At 43.9% G+C, this 13230-nt stretch overlaps 1 protein-coding gene and 1 pseudogene across 2 annotated transcripts in view; both read left to right on the top strand.

Annotated features, from left to right (window-relative positions):
- Positions 1–13230, top strand: part of LOC126237431 (androgen-induced gene 1 protein-like) — a 250226-nt gene that overhangs the window by 53080 nt on the left and 183916 nt on the right. The window lies entirely within an intron of this gene.
- LOC126238050 (5S ribosomal RNA) lies at positions 10988–11105 on the top strand (annotated as a pseudogene).

Genomic DNA, 13230 nt, shown 5'->3' with positions numbered 1-13230 from the left:
GGTGTGGGTGGATGGTTTTAGTAGGAACATGGGCCTCCACGGCGTCAGTAATTACCTGCTGAAGGAAGGACGAGGCGTGGTTGATGTCGTCAGGATGGTGATAGGTAAGAGGGTGGCTTTCGACCTGGGCGGAGATGGAGTCCCGGTAGGCATCCCAGTTGGTACGGCGATAGTCATGGACGACCTTGGGAGGGGGTGCAGGGTGCGGAGCCGGAGGGGGGCGGTTTGCAGATGTGATGGTGAGGAGGACAGGGAGGTGATCGCTACCTGTGGGGTCAAGGACGGCGACAGTGATACGCCCAAGGAGGTTGGCGGAGGCAATGACAACATTGGGGGTGGTGTTACTTTCAGGTCGGGTGTGCTGGGGAAGAGGAACAAGGTCACCTTGAAGTGTGGAGAGGAACTGATGCCACCGCCGAAGGGCAGCAGGAGTGCGGCTATGGATGTTGAGGTCGGCGGCAATCACATAGGTGGAGAAGGTGTGGTCAATGTGTGAGATGAAGTCATAAGGAAGAGGAGCAGTGGGGCGGACATAGATGGTGGCACAGGTAATGGTGAGGGAGGGGAAGAAGACGCTAAGGATAAGGTGTTCAGTGGGGTCATTGAGGAGAGGTTGTGGCCGGACAGGGATATGCTTAAGGTGGCCAATCGCGACTCCACCCTGCGCACGAGGACCAGGAGCGTCAGTGCGGTGGAGGATATAGGGGGAGGTGCGGATAGAATGGTGGGGCTGGAGAAAGGTTTCGTTCAAGAGGAAGGTGTCGACCTGGTGGTGGGAGAGGGTGTGCATGAGGAGGTATTTGTTGGAGCGGAAGGAGCGAATGTTCTGGAAGAGGATGCGAGACTCGTGCCGCGCCATGACGGGAAGGAGGGGGGGAAGAGAGGGAAGGGAAGAGACTTAAACTAGGGTGTCGAGGCGGGTGAAGGTGAAGTGGGCTTGGTTGTGGGAGTAAGTGGCGAAGGCGTTCAGGTGGAAAACAGAGCGAGCAGCAAGGGATATTTGTTGGAAGGTGTGGGAGCGCTGAAAAGGGTGAATGTTTTGGAGGACAACGGTAATGAACCGGATGATGTCCTCGGCCGTGGGGGGTCGTCCGCACTGGCGGAATGTTGCGTGATACCACGCACTTATACGTTTCTGACTATTACAACGCCATCTATCGCAAAGCGAAAAAAGTAGTCCAACTAAAACATTCACATTTCTTTACGTACTACACATATATGTAATAAAAAATGGGGGTTCCTATTTAAAAATGTTCAGTTGATATTCGTTTGACCTATGGAAGCGCCATCTAACGGACCAACCATAGCGCCATCTGGTTTCCCCCTTCAAGCTAGAGAAGTTTCGTTCTTCGTAGTTTTTCGTTTGATGCTCATTTCGTGAGATATTTTGCCCGGTCACTATCAATGGACCACCCTGTATATATATAAAGTGGCGTGGCGAAATGTTACGCTCACCTGACCAAAATGACACAGCCTTGCCTTTACGATTAGCCATACCTCGTCCCCAGTACTAATAGAACGTTAAATTTTAATCCAGGATTGTTAATTATGTCTTCGTTCTAGTGGCGGCGCGAAAATAACGCATTCAGAACAACGCAGGCATATTCCACGAGTACTTGCATATGTCAACTGCTCTATATCCAATTTACTGTGCCCATCAATAATATTAAAACACGTAGGAAGTGATGAAAAGCTATTACTCGTCAGCACTTGTATTATTTCTGATAGCAAATGTGAACTGACTAATCTTTGTTCCCATGGCACTTTAAAATGACATCCAAACACGATCTCTAATTCTGTCGTACAGTAGTTTACTAAAGAAATCAAGAATCCAATAACTGTTATAGGAGTTATACAGGGTGGTCCACTGATAGTGTCTGGGCCAAATATCTCACGAAATTAGCATCAAACGAAAAAATAAGAACAACAAATCTGTTCGAGCGTGACGGGGGAAAACAGGCGGCGCTATGGATGGCCTCTAGATGGCGCTGCCATAGGTCAAATTTATAGAAACTGCATAGGTAACACCTTTTTTGTTACATATTCGTACAGTGCGTGAATAAATAGGTATGTTTGATTTGGAACATTTGCTTCGCTTTGTAATGGATGGCGCTGTAATAGTCTCACAAATATAGGAACGCACCCGACAGCATTGTGCGCAATTCATTACTTAAACTAGGCATAATAATGCACTTGTCCAGTCAGAATAATTACGCGGAAGACATAATCTTGTTGTAATGGAACGTTCAGTAGTCTCAGAAGAGGTAGATATGGTGTTTATTTGTGGTTATTGTGATCAAAATGCCCAACAAGCTTGTGCTATGTATGTTGATCGTTATCGTGGTTCAAAATGGTTCAAATGGCTCTGAGCACTATGGGACTTAACATCTGTGGTCATCAGTTCCCTAGAACTTAGAACTACTTCAACCTAACTAACCTAAAGACATCACACACATCCATGCCCAAGGCAGGATTCGAACCTGCGACCGTAGCAGCTGCGCGGTTCCGGTCTGAAGCGCCTAGAACCGCTCGGCCACCGCGGCCGGCGATCGTTATCGCGACAGACAGCATTCAAGTGTCCGGACCTTTCGTCGGATAGTTAATGTATTTAAAGAAACCGGAAGTGTTCAGCCAAAGAAGACGACGCAACCAATAACTGCAACAAATGAAGATGCGCAAACAAGTGTTTGACGCTAATCCGCACATTAGTAGCAAACAAATTGAGCGGGAATCGGGAATTTAAAAACATCGCTTTGAGAATTCTACATCATCAGTTTCACCCTTACCATATTTCTATGCACCAGAAATTGCATGGTGACGATTTTGAACGTCGTGTAAATTTTTGCCACTGCGCATAAAATAAATTACGAGACGATAACAGATTTTTTCAAGAGTTGTATTTAGTGACTAGGCGTCATTCACAAACAGATGTAACGTAAACCGGCATAATATGCACTATTGGGCGACAAGTGGAACACCAACGACCCTGGCGGGTTAATATATGGTGTGGGATTATGGGAGGACATCTAATTGGCCCTTATTTTATCTATGGCAATCTAAATGGTGCAATGTATCCCGATTTCTTAATTAATGTTTTACCGATTCTACAACAAGATTTTTGACTTCATAACAGAATGGCGATGTACTTTCAACATAATGGATGTCCGGCACATAGCACGTGTGCAGTTGAAGCGGTATTCAATGGGATATTTAATGACAGGTGGATTGGTCGTAGAAGCACCATACCATGGCCTGCACGTTCACTGGACCTTACATCTCCGGACTTCTTTCTTTGGGGAAAATTGAAAAAAATGTTTGTTATTGTGATCCACCGACAACGCCTGAAAACTTGCGTCAGCGCCTTGTCATTGCATGTGCGAAGGTTACTGAAGGCAGTCCACTCGCTCTTGAGAGGAATTTCTCTGTGAGTATTGCCAAATGCATTGAAGTTGAACATCATTTTGAGCATTTATTACATTAATGAGATTATTACGGTTGCTCGTGCAGTAATAGCATGCGTTCCCATAATTTATGATAGTCACAAAAGTAAATGTATCACATAGGAACAATAGAAATAAAGTCCAAAAGTAACTACTTTGTGTTTTAATTAAAAAATAAACACTGTTACCAACTGTTCCTCTAAATGGGTGAGGCGTAATATAAGTGTTGGAATATTACAGTGCCATCCACCACAAAGCGAAACAAATGTTCCAAATCATTCATATTTATTTACGTACTATACGAATATGCAATAAAAATGAGGATACCTATTTAAAAAATGCAGTTTCTATCAATTTGATCTATGGCAGCGCCATCTGTTTTCCCCCGTGACGCTCGAATAAATTTTTTCTCATTTTTTCGTTTGATGCTAATTTCATGAGATATTTGGGCCAGTCACTATCAATGGACCACCTTCTATACTCGTAATATCACGCCTGCTGTGCGCTATCAGTTACAATATTTTCCTTTCCATCTCTTCAAGACAGTTAATAGCTTTGATCATAGAGTAAATATCTCTGGAGTGAGCATTGCGTTCTGCGCATGTTGTCAACATTAAACCAGGATTGTCACTTGTTATCGGGACTTCGCTGTGCGTGTGTGCTTTCTGCAGCGTTTGAAGTTTATAATGTCAAGAGTTTTTGTTGTGTTTCACCGTTTGTTGATAGTGTAATAGCGAGGGTGAGTTGCTGTTGTTGCTACGAATGCAAAGAAAAATATGTGAAAGGAGGGATAGTAACTTTTCATGGGTACATACCATGTGGCTCTAATTATAGTTATCATATTAGTAAGAGACACTGTATATGTTTAAAAATTTCGAGACGCCTTATAATTAAGGCTTGATTCTGTAGACCTATTTTTCTATGATTTTATGACTATAAAACAGATATTACGGCTCGTACAAAAGCTTACAATCCTTCCTCTCGTAAATTTGCTTGTGGGACAGGAAAGGTTAGTTGTTTTAGTAAATACTATCCTCCATGCATTTATCAGTGACTTGTCGATTGTGTATATAGATTACTCAGTCTACTATTTATTCAATAAACTGGGAGCAAGTACTTAAAATGCGTTAAATAAATACCTCAAAGTGCCACCAGTAAGAAAAATTGTGCTATAGGTCGCAAAAACGAGAAAATAAATACGCAGAAATAGCAGAAAAAGGACGAATTAGCAGGGATATAATCGCTAATGTGTGGCAAATTCGGTGTTTTTCGGACACTTGCAAAAGTACTAGCGTACTGTCAAGTCGTTCTGCAGGACACTCACTGCAAAAATGTACGTCAGGCTCTGTAATACTATAAAGTGCCGTATCATAGCGAAAATTACCAAAAATCGAGTGCATCTGAACTATGACACCTATCGCAAAGAAGCAGAATGTAATATCACTTGCCCTTATAAGTTACGTAGCTGGTTTATTCCCGGTATCAAATGGATACTGTTAAAATGTCTGCGCAACATATACAAATAATCCACGACACGTACGAAAAGAATCCGTCTGTACTGGGGATGTAGTGACATTCTAAATATACAGGGCGCTATACGGTCAAACACACGACGTCCCGAGATCACGTGACCAGGCCGGCAATGTATGTTGACAACACAAAATCTGTTCTGCGCATGTGAATGCTTACTCCAGAGATATTTACTCTATGTTTATGATGCGAGATAACTACAGCTAAAGCTCATTATTTATCTCAAAACAAAGCTATCGGTCGGTAAGATGCTCTACAGTGCAGCGGGTCACATTACTACGAAAAATGCAATGTACATCAACACACACATTAAATATTTACCATAGCTACCACTAATCTTACTTACGGTAAGGACCGATTTAATAAAATGTCTCCAATGTTAAATGCCAACGTCTCTTTTTACGAGAATTCGGATCGTTAAAATCAAAGCTAAAATTTTACTTTAAACCAGCGATATAGCGATAGCTACCTCTGCGATAACATTAACTTCGATGATAAGTGATGTCTGTTATTATCGCTTTTATTATCTTTACCTCCTTAAAACCTTGAAATAAGCTTTTGGTTATGAACTATATTTTCTTTTAAATAGATCAAATGAAATTCTGATTAAAACTTTTTCTGATATTTACTGAACTGTTTTAATCGTAATTGAGTTAAAATTTCTACGAACTTCTTTGTTTTTTATCTTTGATACTACTGAAATTTACTGATCTTGGCGTAGTCGCTTTTGAAAGCTTTGAAACTCAAAACAATATTTTCCTTATTTACGCTACTTGTGTAAATCTACTTCAGGGGGGATTCTGTCCTTTCCACTGAAGAGTCAAACTGAAATCAGCGTTACGTGTTTCAACACGTACCGCTGATTTCAGTTTGACTCTTTCTTTATTTAATTCAATTAATTAATTTTAATACAACTTTTACCCTCCAGTGTGAACGAGTGGCACCAAAGCTAAACTCCACACAAATAGGAAGCGAGAAAAGACAAAAAAATTAAAACAAAAAGCCTACGTACCAGCAACATTTTTGTACAATATTTAAAATCATAAGCAAGGCTCAGACTCTTCAGGTGCTGGCTTTCGCGTTCCCGCCAACAGTCCCTAATTTATCAGTCGCCACCCTGCCAAGCAATGGAATATCGTAGTTTTACGTCAGTCGGTTCCTCTAGGGTGCAAACTTTTCCTCACTGTTTGAAGCGACTAATTTACGGGCAACAATAGCTCAGTTCTCTCAATGTAAACCGTGCAGATTCTGGTTCCTGGCTCTTATTAAAAACCGATTGAGACTGTTACCAAAATCACTTACGAAGCGCAACTATATCAGCAGTGCGTACTAAAACCTCAACAAACACAACCGCTGAACACTCAGTTACCTTAGAGTGGGCGCCTTATACCAACCACAAAATTATCGCAAACGCTTGATTACCTTAGAGCGTGCGTTCCTCTAAACAACACAAAATGCAACCACAACGACTTTTAAAGACTTGCGCACACCAGGAAAATCACTAATAGCACTAATATTCCAATTCTGTGACTATGACTTTTATGAACACAAAGCTTCTCCAAATATGGAACACAGCTTCCTCAAATCGAGCGTAAGTTTTTTCAGCAAGTTAGCCCGTCACCTTTGACCTCTGTGACCACGAATAAACTATATCTACGTCCTACCAACAACAACTAACACATTCACCTGGTAAGATGTCGTAGCTAAACCTTTCCAGAGCTTACGACCAGAACAATCTCAAATTAATTGACTTCAGTGTACCCTAAATTTCTCTTACGGAACAGCATAAACTCAACGCAGACAACAGCAGAACTCGTCTACGAAGGCCGATCACACGAACTTAGTGATCTAAAATCCGAACAAACTCTAAATCTATAGCTCCATTTAAATTTATGGACCATATTCGCGGTCTTGACTAGATCCACGATCAATTGCCTTTCCCTAGGTGACCGTTACACGCGTTGTCGAACTAGAGCTTTCACAGAGCAGCTCTCACGTAGGACTGAACTTTTTAACATCCAATAACCATAGGGGAACTCTGACAATCATGTCACGATTCCATTGCTTTTAACAACTAACTATTTATTCATCTGCATCCTTCGCTGCGTCGAATAGTGGCCAGCTAGATCGGACGGAATCTCCGGCACGGACAGTTGTTGGCTTCTGCTGACGCCGCATGGAGACTCTTTGCCGCTACTTGCTCGACTGTCAAGCGTGAACGTTTGCTCGCTTTTCTACAACAGTTTGTCACACAAATACTTTAATTACAGAACATTATTGCATATTACATATTAACAACTTTCGAGCCTCTAAATTACTACGTTGAGGCGACGAAGAATTCATGATGGCACTGGAAAACTTTGGTCCCGTCACAGGTAGCAACATACATATCGCGAGTCTACTGAAGTAAAAGAAAAATGTAATTAAAACTATTTAGGAGACAGGACAAAAATTACATAATTCTCAAAAAAATGCGTGTGAAATCTTATGGGACTTAACTGCTAAGGTCATCAGTCCAAAAGCTTACACACTACTTAACCTAAATTATCCTAAGGAGACACACACACACACACACACACACACACACACACACACACACACCCATGCCCGAGGGAGGACTCGAACCTCCGCCGGGACCAGCCGCACAGTCCATGACTGCAGCGCCCGAGACCGCTCGGCTAATCCCGCGCGACACATAATTCTAAATGGGTAATTAAAGAAATTGTATTTCCGAAAGCAGTGGCTGAAATGCAATGGTTGTAGTTCAGTATGCTCAGAACATACCACGTCCTGTAAGTTTTATGTTAGTTGTTGTGGTTTCTGAAACATAGGGAAGCCAAACGACAAAGTTCGGCATTGCCGAGATAGGGCGTCCCAATTCCCCTTAAATGACAGACGGATTTGAAGAGCGACACCAATTAAAGAGGCGTAGTTCGAAACAGGGAAGATGCTGAGGTAACTTAACATGTTCTAAGCTTCATAGACTTTTCAACTCCATTGTTATCTATGACAACAGAGGCCAGGCATCAGCTGAGTCGGGAGGGATGGTCGGAGGTGTTCAATTTAAGGCAGTACCCTATGCGCCTGCTGAAGTGGTTTAATGAAAACAACGGCAAACTTAAATGTTACCCGGTAGGAGTTGTTGTTTTTGGTCATCAGTCTACTGACTGGTTTGATGCGGCCCGCACAAATTCCTTTCCTGTGCTAACCTCTTCATCTCAGAGTAGCACTTGCAACCTACGTCCTCAATTATTTGCTTGAATCTCTGTCTTCCTCTACAGTTTTTGCCCTCTACAGCTCCCTCTAGTACCATAGAAGTCATTCCCTCATGTCTTAGCAGATGTCCTATCATCCTGTCCCTTCTCCTTATCAGTGTTTTCCACATATTTCTTTCCTCTCGATTCTGCGCAGAACCTCCTCATTCCTTGCCTTATCAGTCCACCTAATTTTCAATATTCGTCTATAGCACCACATCTCAAATGCTTCGATTCGCTTCTGTTCCGGTTTTCCCACAGTCCATGTTTCACTACCATACAATGCTGTACTCCAGACGTACATCCTCAGAAATTTCTTCCTCAAATTAAGGCCGGTATTTGATATTAGTAGACTTCCCTTGGCCAGAAATGCCTATTTGCCATAGCGAGTCTGCTTTTGATGTCCTCCTTGCTCCGTCCGTCATTGGCTATTTTACTGCCTAGGTAGCAGAATTCATTGACTTCGTGACCATCAATCCTGATGTTAAGTTTCTCGCTGTTCTCATTTCTACTACTTCTCATTACCTTCGTCTTTATCCGATTTACTCTCAAACCATACTGTGTACTCATTAGACTGTTCATTCCATTCAGCAGATCATTTAATTCTTCTTCACTTTCACTCAGGATAGCAATGTCATCAGCGAATCGTATCATTGATATCCTTTCACCTTGTATTTTAATTCCACTCCTGAACCTTTCTTTTATTTCCATCATTGCTTCCTCGATGTACAGACTGAAGAGTAGGGGCGAAAGGCTACAGCCTTGTCTTACACCTTCTTAATACGAGCACTTCGTTCTTGATCGTTCACTCTTATTATTCCCTCTTGGTTGTTGTACATATTGTATATGACCCGTCTCTCCCTATAGTTTACCCCCTACTTTTTTCAGAATCTCGAACAGCTTGCACCATTTTATATTGTCGAACGCTTTTTCCAGGTCGACAAATCCTATGAAAGTGTCTTGAGTTTTCTTTAGCCTTGCTTGCATTATTAGCCGTAACGTCAGAGTTGCCTCTCTCGTCCCTTTACTTTTCCTAAAGCCAAACTGATCGTCACCTACCACATTCTACCCCTCCAAAACAGGAGAATTAACATCCTCAATTACCATCTGTGCTTTCGTGAAATAGCGCTAGCGACGGTTTTTCGCACGGTGGTCCCAGCTTCGATTACCAATGGTGAAGTCAGATCCCTCTGTGATGGATATGAAACAAGGGCTTTTCAAATGCGCGACGTCGGGGAGAGTGCTTGAATTAATGAGCGTCATCAAGCTAAAGTACTCTCCAGTCTGGGAGCCACAACACCTTATTAGCGCTGCGCTAGTCGGGCCACTCGCTCAAATAGCTGCTCCGCCTGTGCTGTTCGAAGCGGTCGCGCACTATCGTCCATAAAAAAAATGAAACTAAAAAGTCAGGGTCTAAGGCACACATGAAATGGAAATTTGTGGTAAGGACTATGGGACCAAACTGCTGAGGTCATCGGTCCCTAAGCTTACACACTACTTAAACTAACTTAACCTAACCTACGCTAAGGACAACATACACACCCATGCCCGAGGGAGGACGCGAACCTCCGACGCGTGGGAGGGGGAGGGGGAGGGGTGAGGGGGGGGGGGAGCCACGCGTGCCGTGTCGAGACGCCTGAGACCTTGCGGTGACAACAAGGCACACCTGAAAAGTTGATAATTGGGAAGTAGTTCAGTACCAAGCAACGTTGACCAGAGAATATATTGTGTTTAAAGATTGGAAGGTTAATGCGCACATGCAACATTAAGTCTTATACCTTAATACCTGCATTGGTAAGACGATCACAGCCCGCATCTCGTGGTCGTGCGGTAGCGTTCTCGCTTCCCACGCCCGGGTTCCCGGGTTCGATTCCCGGCGGGGTCAGGGATTTTCTCTGCCTCGTGATGGCTGGGTGTTGTGTGCTGTCCTTAGGTTAGTTAGGTTTAAGTAGTTCTAAGTTCTAGGGGACTGATGACCTAAGATGTTAAGTCCCATAGTGCTCAGAGCCATTTGAACCATTTGAAGACGATCACATTTGACAATTTTCGTGGGTGCAATACGCGTTTTCATCTCTCGCCATGTGAGATTCCAGTGACAGACAAATGTTCACTCACTAATCAGCGTTGTTGTGGCACTGTGCATCTTCCCCATATGCTTCTTATGAGGGTTGCATTCGGCACTGGCCTTTTCATGGATGACAGTGCACGGTCGCATTGAACAGCGCAGGTGGATGAGCTCTTGGATATTCGGCGAATCAGCTGACCTCCCCGCTCCCATCGAGAACATGTGGGATGCGTTGGGATGAAGTATTGCAGCACCAACCACCAGCACCGACGGACATCAAACAGTTGTGAACCGCGTTGCTGGAGGAATGGAACACCCTACCACAATAACTTTTTACGAGCCTTGTACACGGTAGCACGTTGCAAAACATACACTACCGTCCTTGATCACCCACCCTATTAAGAAACATGTCCCACCTTTTGTAATATCCAAATATTCATCATAGATCGTGGTTACTTCAGTGTAGCTTCTGTCCATGAGTAATTGTCATTATCGTTCTTCTCACTCCGTATTTCTTTTAGCTACTTTATGTTCTACAATTTAGCAGTTCTTTCTATTTGCGGCCCAAATTTCATCTAGCTAGGTGTGGTATCAACGTAAGTCATTTCTCCTTATTGCAGTTGTTCGTTCGTATTAAAGATATTATGGATGGGTATAGGCGGAAGCCGGGAATCTCCAGTGTCCTTGCCAGCGAAGAGGGCAACGGCTTTGCCGCAGTGGATACACCGGTTCCCGTCAGATCACCGAAATTAAGCGCTGTCGGGCGTGGCCGGCACTTGGATGGGTGACCATCCGGACCGCCATGCGCTGTTGCTATTTTTCGGGGTGCACTCAGCCTCGTGATGCTACTCGACCGAATAGTAGCGGCTCCGGTCAAAGAAAACCATCATCACGACCGGGAGAGCGGTGTGCTCACCACACGCCCCTCTTATCCGCATCCTCATCTGAGGATGACACGGCGGTCGGATGGTCCCGATGGGCCACTTGTGGCCTGAAGACGGAGTGAGAGTGCTTGCCAGCAAAGAGGGCGATGGTAGCAACATAGCTCGATGCCTTTTTCTACGGAGTCGCTGATAGTTTAGTTATACTGTTTTAATCAGTCACTATACAGCTTCAGCATTTCGCCGTTTACTTGTTAACTGTGGTGTCACCGCCAGACACCACACTTGCTAGGTGGTAGCCTTTAAATCGGCCGCGGTCCGTTAGTATACGGCGGACCCGCGTGCCGCCACTGTCAGTGATAGCAGACCGAGCGCCACCACACGGCAGGTCTAGAGAGACGTACTAGCACTCGCCCCAGTTGTACAGCCGACTTTGCTAGCGAAGCTACACTGACCGATACGCTCTCATTTGCCGAGACGATAGTTAGCATAGCCTTCAGCTACGTCATTTGCTACGACCTAGCAAGGCGCCATAGCAGTTGATAATTAATATTATGAAGCATGTACCGTAACGAGAGATGTTCTACAATTGTGGATTAAAGTTAAGTATTACATCATCTACGTACTTTATTTGCAATTCTCAAGATATTGTCCTGTTCCAGACCTCACGCCAGTCAGCGTGTAATTAAACGCGTGCATTTCAGCCTCCTCTAGAAACACAGTGTTGGCTCTTCTGCCAACACTACATTAACTAAATATCGTATCCCCGACAACATTCTGGTGACATCCGGGCGAAGGCGTTCTTAAGATCTGAGAATGCCATTCGTAAAAAAGGGGCAACGACCCTTTCGGTAACAGGCTTCACTGTAATTTCGAGACGCCCAGCAAACAAGAGTTGGTGTAAGCGACAAGTACAGGTAATTTAACAAATGTTTCCACGAGTTAGCTGCTCCTTAAAGGAATGCGCTTGTCTTCTTCAACGCGCTGGGGCACTTTGTCGTTTGCGTTGCTGACAGTGTTGGGAGATTACTGCGGCTAACTCGCTATATGCATAATCAGCTATTTGACATTCATTGCCGTATAAAGAACGCCTCCCAACTGTTCTGTGCGTTAGGCTCTTAAACTGTGCACGTTCATGCTGCTGCTGCTGCTGCTTGGCTTCTAATGCCAGTCTTTTCACATTTGTTGAAGTCGAGCAAACAACGTTCTTAGGTGTATCATTCAGTCATCAAAGTGAATGTATTTCTCTTTTATATTTGGTTTTCGTTACGGTCATAATCACCCAGCAAGATGGCGCAGTACTGGAGGGGTCGCCACTTGCAGGGGGCGCCAAATGGTCTCCAAGGGAAACAAGATTTTCCGGAAAATATATTATTAGAGCCGGCTGCTGTGCCCAAGCGGTTCTAGGCGCTTCAGTCCGGAAACACGCCACCGCTACGGTAGCAGGTTAGAATCCTGCCTCGGGCATGGATGTGTGTGATGTCCTTAGGTTAGTTAGGTTTAAGCAGTTCTAAGTTCTAGGGGACTGATGACTTCAGATGTTAAGTCCCATAGTGCTCAGAGCCATCTGAACCATATTATTAGAGTAAATTCTATATATTAAACTACGTGTTTCTAGAGGGGGCGGCTTACCGACTATCAGGCCAGATTTGCAGCTTTGTTCAAGAGTTCCTTGCAAATACAACTCAACACGTGTCTCTTATCGGAACAACATCTTCGGATTTTCTCTTCCGGAGCGCGCCAAAGGAGTGTGATGTAGCAATGCCAGAAGACAGTACCGATTTGCAGAAATGCTTACAGAACATTGATGACTGGTGCAGGGACTGGTAGCTGATCCCGAAGGTAAATAGATGTAACATATTGCGCATACATACGAGGGTAATCCCAAAAGTAAAGTCTCCTATTTTTTATAAGTTCATAGACCTGTTTATTTCTATAATGGTTTACATCAGTTTACAGCTTGAATGTTTAGCTATTTTTCGACGTAATCACCATTTCTGTCGATGCATTTTTGTAGACGCTGTGGCAGTTTTTGTATGCCCATGTCATACCAGCTCGCC

This window comes from Schistocerca nitens, chromosome 2 (assembly GCF_023898315.1).
Source record: "Schistocerca nitens isolate TAMUIC-IGC-003100 chromosome 2, iqSchNite1.1, whole genome shotgun sequence".
NCBI classification, from domain to species: domain Eukaryota; kingdom Metazoa; phylum Arthropoda; class Insecta; order Orthoptera; family Acrididae; genus Schistocerca; species Schistocerca nitens.
This window is presented reverse-complemented; position numbering and strand designations above follow the sequence as displayed.